This window comes from Micropterus salmoides, unplaced genomic scaffold (assembly GCF_014851395.1).
Source record: "Micropterus salmoides isolate LMB-PRFRI ecotype aquatic unplaced genomic scaffold, ASM1485139v1 Ms_hic_scaffold_23, whole genome shotgun sequence".
NCBI lineage: Eukaryota > Metazoa > Chordata > Actinopteri > Centrarchiformes > Centrarchidae > Micropterus > Micropterus salmoides.
This window is the reverse complement of record NW_024041484.1, coordinates 14,162,782-14,178,372: the sequence shown is the minus strand read 5'-3', so window position 1 is coordinate 14,178,372 and position 15,591 is coordinate 14,162,782. Positions and strand designations below refer to the sequence as shown.

The window sequence follows — 15,591 nt, the reverse complement described above, 5'->3', positions numbered from 1 at the left end:
CACCACATGATTCCACCACAAACAAAGTGGGAGGAGGAAGTTTCAGATACAGTTAAACAATCTGACAAGCACTTTGAAGCGGACTGAAGCCTTTAGCATTTTCTCATCACAAGATCACCTATTGGCTGAGCCCAGAGAACAAAAATTCCCTTTTGTGCTTTACCACCACATCTGAGGGACTGTGAGGATTAGGCAAATGAGACTAATGATGGATTGGTTATCTACAACTTTGTTGGAGACACATTGTGATATTCTTTATAATTTACTGTTGTGTGAATCAAGAGGGTTGTCTCCAAATTGGCTATTGAGTGTTTTTTTTCTGGTTACTGCTTTAGTACAGAACTATATTGAAAAAATTAGCGTATAAAGAATAGTTTTGCTCACTTACTTGCTCTCTCATTAGTCCACTCTTTTAAATTTACACTCTTTTAGCCTAGTCTGGTAATCAGCTGTGAAACATTTTTCAAATGTAAATATTTTACAAGGAATCCCGATCTCATAATATTAATACAAGCAACAACCAGTCTTGTGGTTAACCAGTTAGCAATGTCCAGTTCTACAATCTCTACCCAAATAGTTCCTGAACTGTTTCAGCAGAAACCTTTTATGGTGCAGAAAATACAACACTGGAACCAAATTCAGAACTATGCCCCGGCAATATAAATGAAAGTAAAGTTTCTGAGTACCCTAAAAAGTTCTTGGGCTCCTGGAAAAGTTTCTGGGGTGGAAACAGCCATAGGTTGCTTTGTTGCCTCTGTGTTGGTTTCTTAGTTCTGTTCTACCTGCCTTTACCTGCTCTGATTGACCCATTGCCTCCCTTCTGACTCCTGCCTTCCGTACCCCTCTAAATCTGACTGTAAACTTGCCCTTTGACAAAGTCAGTTTCTCTACACCTGCACTCTCTCCCGACTCTGCTTTTGGATCTGTATTCAGTTGTTACAACTCGCTTGTCACAGCTGTGCTCCCCTCCCCTCGCCTTTTTCTCGGTTGTCTATCTTGCATTTTCAGCAGTTATGGAATGAAGTATTGATAGATTTCCTTTGGGGAGACACTTCCCTGTTGATGTTACCATCCACAGAGGACAAAAAACATGAAACATAAAATACACACAAGGACAACAAGAATGAAGAAAGAGGTAAAGGACTTCTGCTGCTTTTAGATGAAGGGTAGAGAAGCTCGCGGTCACATGTGAATGTGTGTGTGCATGTGTGAGGTTGATCAAACTAGTCTATTTGTCAGAAAAGCTCTGGAGAGACCACTTTTCTGACACAGAGGAAGAGAAAAGGGAGGACAGAAGGAAAGAGTTTTGATTTAACATTCATTCATAACATACACTGTTCATATAACATTTATGCTGTAGTGAAGAATATTGGAACATAAATTGGAATAAGAAGGAAAGAGAAGACGAAAAACAGGCATTTGCTTCAAAGTGTCTCTTTGTTATCTGACTTCCTTCCATCTTTTCTCCTTCTTCCCAATCACTCTCTCTTCAAATGTTTCTCCCAGTTTCCCCCTTCTTCATTCCTCTTCGGCTTCTCCCCCCCCATCACTCTCCCTGCCATCCATCTCTCTGCCTCTGTTTCACTTCGACTCCCCCTCTTTTCTCCCTTCTTGTCTTTCTCTGTCACACACACACGCACAAACACACACACACACACACACACACACACACACACACACACACACACATACACACTAAGGCATGCTGACACTTAAAACTAAGTGCACTCACACACACCCCATTCCCTTACTCCCTCCTCTTACCACCCACACAGAAACGAGGACACATACAGGCCACAAAACACACACACACACACACACACGCAGGATCCCCCCCACACACAGAGTACTTTCAGCACTTTCTTCTTTACCATGCTCAGCAAGATCAGATGTCAACTCAACTGACACAACACACGCAGAAGCTGTATTTTACTTTTCACCACGCTCTGTTTCCTCCTCCCTCTTATAGAATATATGCATTTTTAAAAACCCTCTTTCACACACAGACACACTCACACAGAGTGGGAAATGCTGCGTGGCAGGGTTTACCTCTACACACACACACACACACACAAGAGTCATGAGAAGAAAAAGATGAAGAGACACATACATTTAGGTGAGTCGGAGATAGGCGATGGGTCAAAGATGGAGGGGTTGAGGGTGAGAAAGACGGGTTGGAGAGGTGAAAAAGGAAAAAGCTAGAAAGAGATGAGTAAGGAGAACATAAAAAGAAAATTCGGTATTCAGAGATGCAGACATGATAGCCTAACATTTAGCTGCACATGTAAGCAAAGAGTGTTTATTAGATCATCCACGCAAGACAAAAAGGGCTCTGTATCCAACACAGACACACACACATACAGAGTGAAACATGAATAAATGATTTTCATGCACTGACAAAACTACCACGAGCCAAGACGCTCTCACACACATGCACTCTGGCAGAAAACACAGTAAAAATATATGTGCACATGCACGTAAAATTAAATGACATGCATATTTTCATGCAGGCAGACACGGACATGCACGCAGAAACACACACTTCTTTTGTACTGACTGACATAAGAGATGTTTCGACATTACACGCACATGCACGCTTGTCACATTCATATACACAATACATAGAATTACATAAACAATGTATGTAATACAGTCAGCCTTTAAGTGTCTGCATACAGACTAATGCTAATGCTACTCCAAATTTTTTTTACCTTTTTATATACATCATTTGATCCACAATTGTGAGATTTGAACATGTTTTCTCAAGTTTGCAAGCACTCAGTATTGACACTTTTTCATGGATAAAACCATTTGCATACACACACATGACAATGCAGAACCTTCATTAAGGTAACATTAATTAAGTCTGATTTTAAAGAATATTTACAGTGTTTTCCAATTTTATTTTGTATCAAACATGTTCAAGACAAACAAACTGTGCTTGCCATAGTTGTGTGGCATACATTTTTCCTGTGCATTGAGGGATTATTACCGCCATTTCCTGTGTGCTCACTTGCTGTGGCATATAAAGTTGAGATAATATGGCTAAACTGTTCTTGCTCGTGTTTTTGTCTTGTTCCAAGATCAGCATTTACTTTGGTGAGTTTAACATTATCAGTCCTGAACAGAAATGATTAAAGTAAAAATATAACCCAAGCAGTAAAAAAAAAATCAAGTTATCCTTTAAAATAATAGGTCCTACAACTTAGCATTGCTCTGCTTCACATTTATTATAACTCTATCATTCACATTTAGGCTCTTATGTTGTGCTGAAGCAGTAGCAGCTTAAGTGCCTTGCTCAAGGGCACGGTGACAGTAGCTGGCGAGGGAATGGAGAGTGGTTTTCATTCATTTGTTCGGCAGCCTTCCAGTAAAAACAGCACACCTTTAGGCAACCACTGCCCCTGATATATATTTAAGTGCGGGCTGCCTTCAGCGACACACACACACACACTTAGGGCAGCACGGCCACACACCATGTGTACGAGCCAGATTTGGCTCCGTCCTCATGTCTGCCATACGGTTGATTCCTCCCCGCTGTGCACACCCTGCAGGCCAAACACACAGCACTCTGTGTGTGTGTGTGTGTGTGTGTGTGTGTGTGTGTGTGTGTGTGTGTGTGTGTTGTGTGTTTGTTTGTTTGTGTGAAAGTAAGAGAGAAAGATGAAGAGAAAGACAGAGTATGGAAAGGAGGAGAAGCAAATATACAACCAACCGACCAGTAGCTAGGGAGGCGACAGAAACACATTTTACCAGAAAGCCATGTTTCAGAGGAAACATTACATTGTTTAAACTGTTTTTATAATGTTTTCTTGCGGGAAAAATTCACCAGTATACTCCCCGCTGCAGACTACTGCACATGGATAGTTTTTTCTTTGATTTTGATCTTGGGAAATGTTTAGGAAAGTGAATATTACAGGAGAAAATCAACCTTCAAAGCCAATTCCTTTGTAATAATAATTTAACAAGACTCCATGTAGCGGTTTATAATGACACCAGAGACATGTTCTAATGTGCATACAAAGCTTTGAAATTATGCATTTTCGACTTCAAGCCAAAAGGATGCTTTTCAAACCCTGGAAAAGTCCCTCTAAAAAGAAGAGACAAGAAAGCCTTTTCCTAAATAATGACTTTAGTCTGCTCAGACATTGTCCCGTACTATGTAACAGAAAGGTGAAGAAACCAGTTGTCTCAGTGACAACTCATTTTGAAAGGCATTATAGCCAATCATCCAACACAGGTGTTGGATTAACCCATATTTATGTTGTCTGGCGACTTTGCCAGCACAGTGATTTGATCGATGGACTGCAGGACTTTCTGTTGGCCTTGCAAGCTGCAGTCAAAAGACAATTTTATAAGTGAAACAATTAAACATGTCAATGAGAACAACTAAATTTCAGTTATATTGAAGCACAATACGGGTAGAGAACTGGATGGGACAGTTTTGCTGTTTCAGCTTTTTCAGTAACAGCTGATCGTTTTCACATGTAAAGCATTTTCTGACTTACACTCAAACTATACTTGCATAGCTGGGTTGAGGCCATATACGCGAGTATCTACTGAAATGGGCAACACATTGCATGCAGACATCCACGTGCAGCTCGAAATTTATGACCAGGTGGCCTATACGGGCAGACAGGCTGCACGTGTGTGAACATGTCCGCATAGGCTGACACCCAATTAAATATGAACGGAACTCAGTGTGCATCCGCTGTCCAGCCTGCTGTCCACATCCGTGTCCGTTTTGCAGTATATCCGGGTCTTAAGCCATTTTAGTGCGGGTGTAGTCTGAGACTCAGTAGATTGAACAAGCTTGTGTCTGTCCTACATGTTGACTGTGATGCACAGTTGTAGTTTTCAAGTGAAAGAGAAGGAAGAAGAGATTTAGCCATTTTCATATTATTTTAGCATAACAGCATGAACCAAATGCTGGTGAGGATAAGTCTATTTCTATTCTATTTTTCTGTATTAACCTGCCTCAGTGCGGCTATGGCCTACAGTATGTGAAGACTATGACATGTTGAGAGCCAGTATGAACTATTTTAAACAGCTATACATTATATATTTCCTTCACACATGAATTGAATGATAGCCTAATACGTAGAAGAATAACATATAGCAAAGTTGTTTTATAAATGTATGTGAAGACTCCTTTGTAGGAAAAAGACAGCTCGCCATGAGAGAAATAGAGAGAAAGCAAAATCACAAGATGCACAAATGTAGGAGGGGAAGGAGAAGAAAGGATGAAGTAAGAAAGAAAGAACGAAAGAGTGAGGGTGGATAGACAGCAGTCTCTGTGAACCTGCATAGACAAGCTCTGTCAGGCTGCTTTGGTGAGAGAGAGGGAGTGAAAGCAAGGATGTTTTGACAGCTCGGAGCCATCACAGCAGCAGAAGGCAGGCTATGTGTGTTTGTGTGTGTGTGTGTGTGTGTGTGTGTGTGTGGGTGCAGGTGTTTGTGTGCCTGTGCACGTACTGTATTTGTGTGTGTGTGTCTGCATGCACACAAAAGACTAAAGGCAGAGACAGACAGTGACGTTTCTTCTGATTTAGAGACAAAGGGGGGAAAAGGGAAGTCTAGCACAGAGCGTGGATGAAGGACAAGTAAGAAGAGATGTGAGACTGTATCTGTGTGTGGTGTATATCAATGTGGGTATACATATTGATATGTGTCAGGGTGCCTGCCACCAAGTCCCGTCATGCATCATTCTGGTCACGATAAATAAAACCTCCTTATTAGAGGACGGATGATGTATGGTCACCATTTCCACATTATTTCCCCTCCCTCTCATCACTGTAAAGACAGAACAAGCATACAGCTCTTTATCAGCCTTGCCCTGCTTCACCTTCACACAGCTCCACGCAGTGACACTGGGAGCTGCCCTGGACAAAGACAGGCTTCTGCAGCTGTCACCGAGCACCTCAGGAGCAGTTGGAGGTGAGGTCTTGCTCAAGGGCACCGTGTGTTTTTTTCTTCTTCTCCTTTTATGTGAAGGATGGGATACTCACAATCACCTTACCTCCACTTTCGCAGCCAGTCGGGGGTTTTGCACCATTGACCTGCTACTTTTGGCAGATGCCTTTAGGCTACTCTTGCTGCAGCTGTCCATAATCGACAGCTAATGTTTAAGTAAATGTTACATATTTGTATAGCACCTTTCTAGTCTTTTCAACCACTCAAAGCGCTTATACACTACATCACATACACCATTCACACACTGAGCCTAAGTGCTCAAGCCATAGCCACCAGGGGAAATTTCAGGCTCAGTATCAGTATCAGTATCAACGCAAAAAATTAATTAATATAACATAATTAAACCAACTAGCAACACAACAAAAAATGTAAGCTAAATATGCATGCTTCATACTGAAAACAGTGCGTTGTAAAGGTGCTTATTATCAGTTCTTACCAAACAAATAGATTGTTTACAGGGGGCTTTTTTTAGAGATGAAAATATTTGCCTATTGTAGCAGAAAACACTATGAGAGCAGTGAGGATCAACAGTGAAGGTGAGGGCCACAATGAGCTGGTGGCGTTTGTTGTTGCGTTTAAAGCTCAATAGAGCTGAGGGGAGCTGTAGCTAGGTAATAATTCCCTGTAGGTTTGTCGCTACAAGAGAAATCCTTTCACATACAAAGTAGTCATGTGATCTATTGTTAATATAAACATATTGATTCGAGCTGCTTTCAATTTCGGGTTAGCTTCATCCAAGCTAAACTTATCTCTGTGACATCTAGAATATACATAGTTACATATGGCAGCAAACAATTTCTTCAATTTCCAGACAAGCAGCCTACGAGATATATCAGGTTTGTACAAGACAGTTTTCTACTGACAGTCTGTCTCATACATTCTCATAGTTTCGCGTGCCTGTTTGCCAGACAGCCAAAGCACACGAGCAAATAGGCAGAGTGAGTGTTTGCTGTTTGACAAGCGTGTGTTTGTGTGTGTGTGTGTGTCAGAGAGAAGATGTTTTTTTAAGACGCAAAATGATAGGAGGATTGTGTGTGCAGGGTTGTGTGTGTGTGTGTGTGTGTGTGTGTGTATGTGAATGCTTGTATGTGTGTTAACAATGTACCCTCATGTCCCCTGTGTCAAAGCCTGGCTAAATCAAGTCAGCCATGCTGCGTTTGTGTAGAAATGTGTGTGTTTCAGAGTGTATGTGCCAGGCCAGATCAATATGAACTAATCAATAGGAGAAGACAGCTAGAAGGACCTTGGGGACGGCAGATACACACCTGGTGCGCGCGCGCGCACACACACACACACACACACACATACACACACACACACAGCCCCTCTTTGTATTCCATCCTCCATCCGTTTTTCTCTTTATCTTCTTTCACTCCACCTCCCATGTCTTTCTCTATGCCTCTCTATTTCTCACACAAACACACTAATTATCTCACTCTTCTTCTCTTTCACTCTGTTAAGGCTGCAATCATATATGTCACCGCCTAATTTTCTTGCTCTTTCTTTCTCCTTCCTTTGCTTCTCCTTTCTGTATTCAAAATGAGGTTTCATTTGTTGGTAAGAATTGTAAAGGGTCGTTGCATACAGGACTGAGTTCACGCTTCTCTCCTTTGTTAAATCAGAGACAAAACAAAAGTCAGGTCTGACTTTCGAAGCAAGACTCACACGGCTCAATATTAGACACACGCTGCATTCAAGTTGCAAACAAACCTGGTGCTGCAGGTTGATCACATCTGTGGAAGCAGCAGTGGAAAGATGAGGTCTGGACCACTACGCGGCTAGGAAAGTATAGCTGCTGGTACACATCTGAGTGCAGCCTTTAGCACATGTGCTCCATTTAATGTATACCGCATACTCAAAATGCTTGACAGAAATTAAAACATGTGTATAGAAGCAAAGATTTGAATTTTATTTTGAAAGCCATCTGTCTGTCAGTTTTCAGGGTTTGAATTCAAACTACATAAATTGAAATGACTAAAATAATTCAATGATATGCAGTATTTTAATTCCAACACAAGATATTTTGTAATGATTCAATTTCACATTTAGGTATTCAGTTTCTTCGTTGCTTTCATACATGGCCGTCTTTTGCAAAACCTGAAATATCCAGCAATAAATTGATGCTAACTGTAAGAATATTTTACAACATGACTCTCAGTTTATAGATCTGTCTCATCAACCCGGTGTCATACACTTCTTACAGATCTACACACCTATAATGCAATCAATCAAAAAGGCCTTATTTTTATATAAGGGTATATCTAGCTTTTGCCAAATCCTCGACTGGCAGCCTGGTTATCAGGAGGCACACCGCAGCTCTGGTGGACTCTGGGTCTTAGGCACTTTTAGTTCAATTCACTCAACATGCAAATTGAAACTGTAATTCATTTACTGGGAGATAAGAGTGCTACTCTGTCTCAATAATGCCTTTATAGATTGAATATTAAATAACCTTTGGATGGGGATTTTCTTATGGTTTGAATGTCCACTTTCTGGGTTAATTGGATTGAACGGGAAGTGACCCGACTCTTGATTCAATCAAATTCAGTGCAGGTTCGGACCTGTTTTGGCTTTAATTTCTATAAATTCCCTTGAAGCTTGAATCACTTTGTGCTTCCTTTCATTCATCAGTATATATAAGTTTTATTTATATAGGCCTATATTGGAACATGTGAAACAATACAGTTTTTACTGCAAATACTTCCTGCTTTGTCCTTGCTAGCTTTTCTATGGTGTATAATTACTTTTACTTTAGGCCAATATATTTCTTCCTAAGACATTTGTCCTTTTACAACATTAAACATTTAGGAGCACCCATCATGTGAAAAAGTTTGTATTCCATTCAGAAAGTGGAAGCAATGAAGCCAGGTTAACTAGCTAGCATTAACTGTCTTTCTTCCACAGGCCCACTTGTGGTGACACAGAGTAACCAACAAGGACAGAGGCAAGCTTCAAGTCTTTAAGCTAAGCTAATCGTCACCTGGCTGTAGCTTCATATTGAACAGACAGACATGAGAGTGGTATCAATCTTGTCAGCTAGATCTCATCAAGAAAACTAATCTTAAAATGTCAAGCTATTCCTTTAACAGCTGTGGTTTCACAACTTATCTTAAGTTATGCTTGATGGTGCTGCAACGTAAAACAATAAAATGTGGGGTTTGGTTTTGGGTGAAGCTCAACACTGAAGGTCAGGAATCCAACTTCAGCCTCTTATCACCACCTGCTCCTTTTCTCCTCACTGTGTCCCTCCAAACACACCCAACATCTACCTAAAAAAAAGCCAAGAAAAATCACCTATCATAACGTGGTGAAATCTCTCTGTTCCAACGCACAGCATTTCCTGTCAAACGTGTGATAAAACCCCACTCGACAGTTTTCTGTCTCCCTTTCTGGCCATTTCCCACTGTTTGAGAAAAGCATAACAATTTTTAAACAGAGTAAAGAAAAAGTTTCTCTTCATTGATGCTTGAATGACAAGCTGAACTGACAGGAAGGTACAGAGAGCTTGCTGAGAGGCACAGACACAACTGAGTGTCTATGCACATGCATTATACACATACACTTTCAATCACACATGCACGGATAAGAAGCACACGCGTGCGCACCACACCTCCTACGCTACGAAAACATTATCTCACCTGACAAATTAGAATGTGTGCGAGCCTGCCGGTTTTTGACATTGCAGGTATCTGTCACATTTTTGTCAGAGCTTCACGTGTTTTCACATTGAGACAAAGAACACCCAACATGAACCCACATGTCATGGCTGAAACGATTACATCGTTGCAACGTAAAACAATAAAATGTGGGGTTTGGTTTTGGGTGAAGCTCAACACTGAAGGTCAGCAATCCAACTTCAGCCTCTTATCACCACCTGCTCCTTTTCTCCTCACTGTTGCCCTCCAAACACACCCAACATCTACCTAAAAAAGAAAAATCACCCATCATAACGTGGTGAAATCTCTCTGTTCCAACGCACAGCATTTCCTGTCAAAGGATTGGAACGATTACATCGTTTCAGCCTTTTACCACGTAAAAATGCTTATCATTTACTGGTTTCATCTTCACAAATGTGAGTATTGACTGATTTTCTGTTTTATATCAGTGTAAAATGTAAATATTTGGATTTCGTCCACACATTACATTTGTCCAGTAGTTTGGTTTATGATTAAATACCTGCAAAACTCAAGACCAGAATTCCCATCAGCCTCTGCTGTACTTTGCGTTAAATGGAAATTAGCAAATGTTAGGATGCACCACACTAACCTAAGATGTTTTATTGTAAACATTACCAGCAGCAAGTTAACAAAGTAAAGCACGGTGTTAGTATTTAGATTACTCAAAGCACCACTGTGGCTGCCAGCATGGCTGTAGACTTTGTGTTACACATTTAATGGACCGAACTATTAATCAAGTAATCAAAAAAGTAATCACATTAACTGTAAAATTAGACAGAATCCTGTTGCATGTACTGCATCTTTCAAGAGAAGTTAAAACCACAGCTCATCTCTAGTCAGGATTGTTATGGTAGGGAACAGGAACTAATTGTAATCCACCAACTTATTTTTCAGAGACAAATCATCAATAATTAATCACCTAGGGGTTGGATGATGTCATTCTTCCTCCTTTGCTGCAAAGTTAGACTTTCTGAAATGGAAAGAATTACTTTTGACCTTCGCTTAAATTCTTACCTTTGTAGAAAAGCAGCTCATTACTTTCTGAGGAATGTGCAACAGAGGTGTGTGCGTGCCTGGTGTCCAACTGAAAATAATTAGCTGGTCTGTTGGGCAGCAAAGTCTGAAAGAGGCAGAAGCAGGATTTTTGCATAATTGTGTGTTGGGCCAACCATTGCTGAATTTTACGCAGATTTTTGTATTTTGTAAGAGTTTGGTGTGTGTGTGTGTGTGTGTGTGTGTGTGTGTGTGTGTGTGTGTGTGTGTGCCCAGACGGTATTTTAACATGACTAGCCGACTTCTAGCAGCCTACAGTTAAACAGTGACTCACAGATTCCTCTCCCTCTCCCTCTTTCCCTCTTTCTCACCAACCTCACTTTTTTGTCATCTGTTTCTCCCTTGATTCTTTTTCCTTTCTCTTCTGTTTTTTTTTTATACCACTTTCACTCTGCCTTACCGCCCCCTCTGTTTCTCTCTCTCTCTCTCTCCAGGTTGGGTGCTGACTATAGCAGACTTTAGGACAGAGGTGCTTTTTCCACAATCCTCCCTCTTTTCTCAGACTCTGCCAGCCTTAAACCCAGTAAGTTACAGTATGACCATACCATGTCCTTACTCTTACTTGCTTTAAAACAATATTTAACTCCTAGCATATTTATAATGATATTTCTGTGTGATTTTGTATCCCCAAGGGCTCATAAAAATCTAATAAAACTAATTTTATAGAGACAAAAGTCCCAATTACATTTCTTAAGTTTAAAAAATAAAAACCCTGAACTATCCCTTTAACTGTCCAGCTTTGATTGGTTGAGAAAAGTAAAAAAGGAACTAATAGGAATAGGTAATAGGGATTTCAATTCCCCTGCTAAACATATTTAAGGAATACAGTACACACATGTACAAACACTTACACAGAGCTGGTTTGAATATTAGAAACCCCAAATCAAAAGCAACAGCAAATGTTCTGGACTGGAGCTGCTGATAAAAAAAGTTTCCTGACACACACTTATACACACAGCACCCGAGGGCCCCTGGGACTTCAAAGACCCGTCTACTGTACCTCAGCGACACCTCAACACCAGGTGCCGCAGGGAGGAGGAAGGAGGGGTGGTGGCAGGGTAGAAATGGAAATGGTGAGTCGGGGGAGGGGGGGGAGAGACCATGGAGATGAAAAGGAGAGAGAAATAAAACTGGAGGTGGAAGGAAGGAATGAAGAAAACTGAGTTGAGAAATCAGAAAGAGAGATGACAAGAGTAGGAAGTAGGCAGGTGGAGCTGAAGAGGAAATAAGAAAAAGCTTCAAAATTAGGAAGAAATAAGTTCAGAAGGAAAGCCAACCAACAGACAGGCAAAGACCTAAAACAGGCCAGATAAAGAGACAGAAAGACAGACAGGCAGCAGCAGACAAGGAGTTGCAGCCAAAGACAGAGAGAGATGTGGGGGAAGGCAGTAACACTCTGCTGCTAATACCCCTGCTGCTTTGTTGTGAAGAACCCCAGTTCCCCATTTAAAGGTGAAGTATTCCTTTAATGATAGCAGTAAAACACATACACACAAAAACACGCACACACACTCACACTGCTGTTCCTCTCAACCTGACAGGAAATGTGGTTCAGAGCACAACGTGACAGTTCAACTTTTACAACTCACGGGCCAAACGCACACTCACTCCCACAGCAAAGTTCAAATGCAAAAGCATTTATAGCATGAAAAGATTTGTCAGTGACCTATATGGGGCAGAAATGTGGGCCTTTGTCTAATTTGGGATGCCTGTAAGCATTTGAATTAATTTGTTTAGGAGCTGTCAGTCATGCAGACAGGCAGGATATGTGGGTTTGAAGAGAGAATTACACTGAGAGTGAGATATATTCCTAACATAAAGCCATTTGGTGAGTGCTTTGATCCCAGCTGCGTTACAGTGCAACGAGTGCATAGGTTGTTTCATGGCTGCCACAATGAAACCTTTGAGTTACACAGGAAAAATATAACCTCGAACCTGGCAGTGTTAGTGCCTTGCTCTATCTGAAGTCATCCGATTTGTCTCAGTGAGCCATGTGGATGAATCTAGTACTTTTGTTCAATTTGTTGGTCAGCCATTGTGGCAAGTATGTGGACTTTTACACATCTGATCATCTCCACAACAGACTGTCAGCACACTATAGCTCTTGATCCCCTAGGAACCTGGACAGGCCGAGTATGTCTTAAAGGAATAGTTCGACACTTTGGGAAATGTGCTTATTCACTCTTTCTGAGAGTTACACATGAAGATCAATACCACTCTCACATCTGCATGGTTAATATGAAGCTTTTTTACTTTTGGGGAGAGCCAGGCTAGCTGTTTCCCCCTGATTTCTGTCTTTATGCTAAGCTAAGCTAACCGTCTCTGGGTTCCAACTTTACATTCAATAATTCTTGTGAAGGGAGCGAACAAACGCATTTTCCCAAAATGTCAAAGTATTTCTTTAAGTGGATTTGAAACTGTTGAAATATTGTTCTTGCATTTGAAAATAAACCATTCAGATGGAATATCCAGAAATGAAACTAATGCTGGAACGTGATGCCACTGGGTGTAAAACAGTTACAGTTACAAAAGGTAAGCAGAACTGTGCTGAGATGAAGATGAGCAAGTATGGACATGTAAAATTACAAAATGATCTGTACTAGCATGCTACTACATACTAGTGAGTGTAGTGTTCTCCAAATTGGCTTTTAGTGATATGCTGTGTTATTTTTCTTCTTGCAATTTATGTTTTTGTGCAATATAAATATTGGTAGCACCTATGTTCAGTTCTTAGTCCACTGTTCTTTTCATACAATGCAGAGTTAACTTGCACTGTGAACAATATAGTGGTATATCATCCTCTGCAACTACATAATGCTGAACAGCCGGCACTGAAACTCCAGTGCTAAATTCACACTCAGCTTTCTCTATTCAAAATGCAAATTGAGACTGCAACTTACACAATGAGTTTGCATTCCCCTCACAGGTTGTTCGGGGGAAACTGTTTCATTGAAAAAGAGTTTCAGTATTTTAAAATGGGAAGTACTGGTGCTTCACAGGTGGCTTGCACCACCTCCAACGACTTAAAAAAACTAGCAGGAAGGGAAGACAGGGAGGCAAGGTGACCCAATGTAAAAGCATGACAACTCTCCACCCGGCTGATGTGTCCTTGAGCAAGACACCGAATCTCCAGTGGCTCCAGCAGTGGGGTTCTGGAGCTGAGCCTGACCTCTGACCTCCCTGTGGAGGGTGGCATACAAAAAGAGTTTCCCTATGGGGATTAATAAAGTATCACATTATCATTTGAATGCAGCTGATTGTATCTTTGTCAGTCTTCGTTTCAGCCTGCAGGCCTTTCTGTTTAAATGCGTGATATGACCTTGTCTCCTGTATCTATTGGGAAAGGTCTGCAGAACCAAATGTCAAAAGATAAAGAAACAATCGGCTATGTTGTACGCCTCCCACCTCTCTATTCATTTATCAGGATTCAAGCTCCAATTTATTACAATGTCACACCTCTTTCCTTTTGAGTTTACTTCTATTTCCTTTGTTGCCTTGTTGCAGCGTCCATCATTCAACAAACCAACTCATATACAGATTAACCATGTGTGTTGGTAGCCACAAAAGGTACTGTGTAGGCAAAACACATAAACAACAGTTCATTGCTCAGCTGTTAAGTCTACATGTTATTACTTTTTTTGTGATTTTCAAATGGATTTTTAGATGTTTCTGGGATAAAGCGGCACAAAATGTCACAGACAAATCTTTCACATCTCACTGTGCTCTCATCGCAGTGTTATTGCGCAAGACCAAGTACCAGCTAAAGCAAACTTAAGAAGACGCAAGTACCAACATTCTCTCTCTCTCTCTCTCTCTGTGTGTCCTCTTTTTCTGTCTCTGTCCCTGTGGTCAAACAATCCCTCTGCTGGTTCTGCTGGCCTTTATCCCCAAATCCCCATGGACAGAGAGTCAGGAGAGAGAGAATGCTTAAATGCTTTGAATGATGGTGTGGAATGCTAAAAAGTGTGTGCGTGTGTGTGTGTGTGTGTGTGTGTGTGGTTGTAGGGGGGGAGCAAGGAGGAGTGAAGTGAGGGGTGGGGGGGGTCTCCTGCATGGTCTAGGATCTGGTATGCGTGACTGAACAAGAGGAGGAGAAAGAGGGGAAAAGAAGAAAAAAAATCCCCCACCAAAACCTGCCTTCCTAACTTCTAAAGACAGACAATGGCTACTGACTGGTCTGGCAACCCTGTGTGTGTGTGTGTGTGTGTGTGTGTGTGTCACTTCACACACAGGACATGTCCTGATGGAAAGCAGAAAGAGGGAAATCTGCTCTAACCAACTTTAGGTCTCATTACTCCCCACATGCAGCCGCACAGGCACAGCTCTGCCACATATGAAATAAAGCTACAAAAATGACCTAAACTAATTCCCCAAAACCTTCCATTTAAACCATGAAATCTGCCAAACACAACCTGAACACCCCACACACACACACACACACACACACCTCGTGCTATGAAACCTGGAGACTTAAATGTGAAACTCAAACTGCCCTACCAGTTGAGCTGAACAGCTTTCTTTTGCTGCATCTAACGAAAAAAAACAGATGTTGATGATTAAAAAAAATCAGCAGGGTAGAACAGCTTCCTATAATAAACGCCCGGGTGATAATTAATTACACAGGCACTGCAGCCAAATCAAGACGGCAAGCATCCATTTTGAATCTCCTCGTAAATAATAAAACAACACAACAGATTTTTCATCCCTTTTGAGGAGCAAGACTGGACTGATCTGGGACAATACTCAGAAATGTGTGGGTGGTGATTAAAAGCAATGCATTGAAATAAAAGTCCTTGTTGTATTAAATACGCCTGAGTATGGACAATATCATTATAAGACAGGACTATAGCAGTACTGATTGTCTTGTGGGAATAAGCAATGTCAAATT

At 41.1% G+C, this 15,591-nt stretch overlaps 1 protein-coding gene across 2 annotated transcripts in view; it reads left to right on the top strand.

Annotated features, from left to right (window-relative positions):
- Positions 1–15,591, top strand: part of wnt5b (wingless-type MMTV integration site family, member 5b) — an 88,307-nt gene that overhangs the window by 38,250 nt on the left and 34,466 nt on the right. Inside the window, exon 2 of one of the 2 annotated variants that reach the window (XM_038738965.1) lies at positions 11,138–11,226. The exons of the other annotated variant lie outside the window; for it this stretch is intronic. The gene's annotated coding sequence lies outside the window, so the exon portion shown is untranslated. The remainder of the gene's footprint in view (positions 1–11,137; positions 11,227–15,591) is intronic. 2 annotated transcript variants of the gene reach the window in all.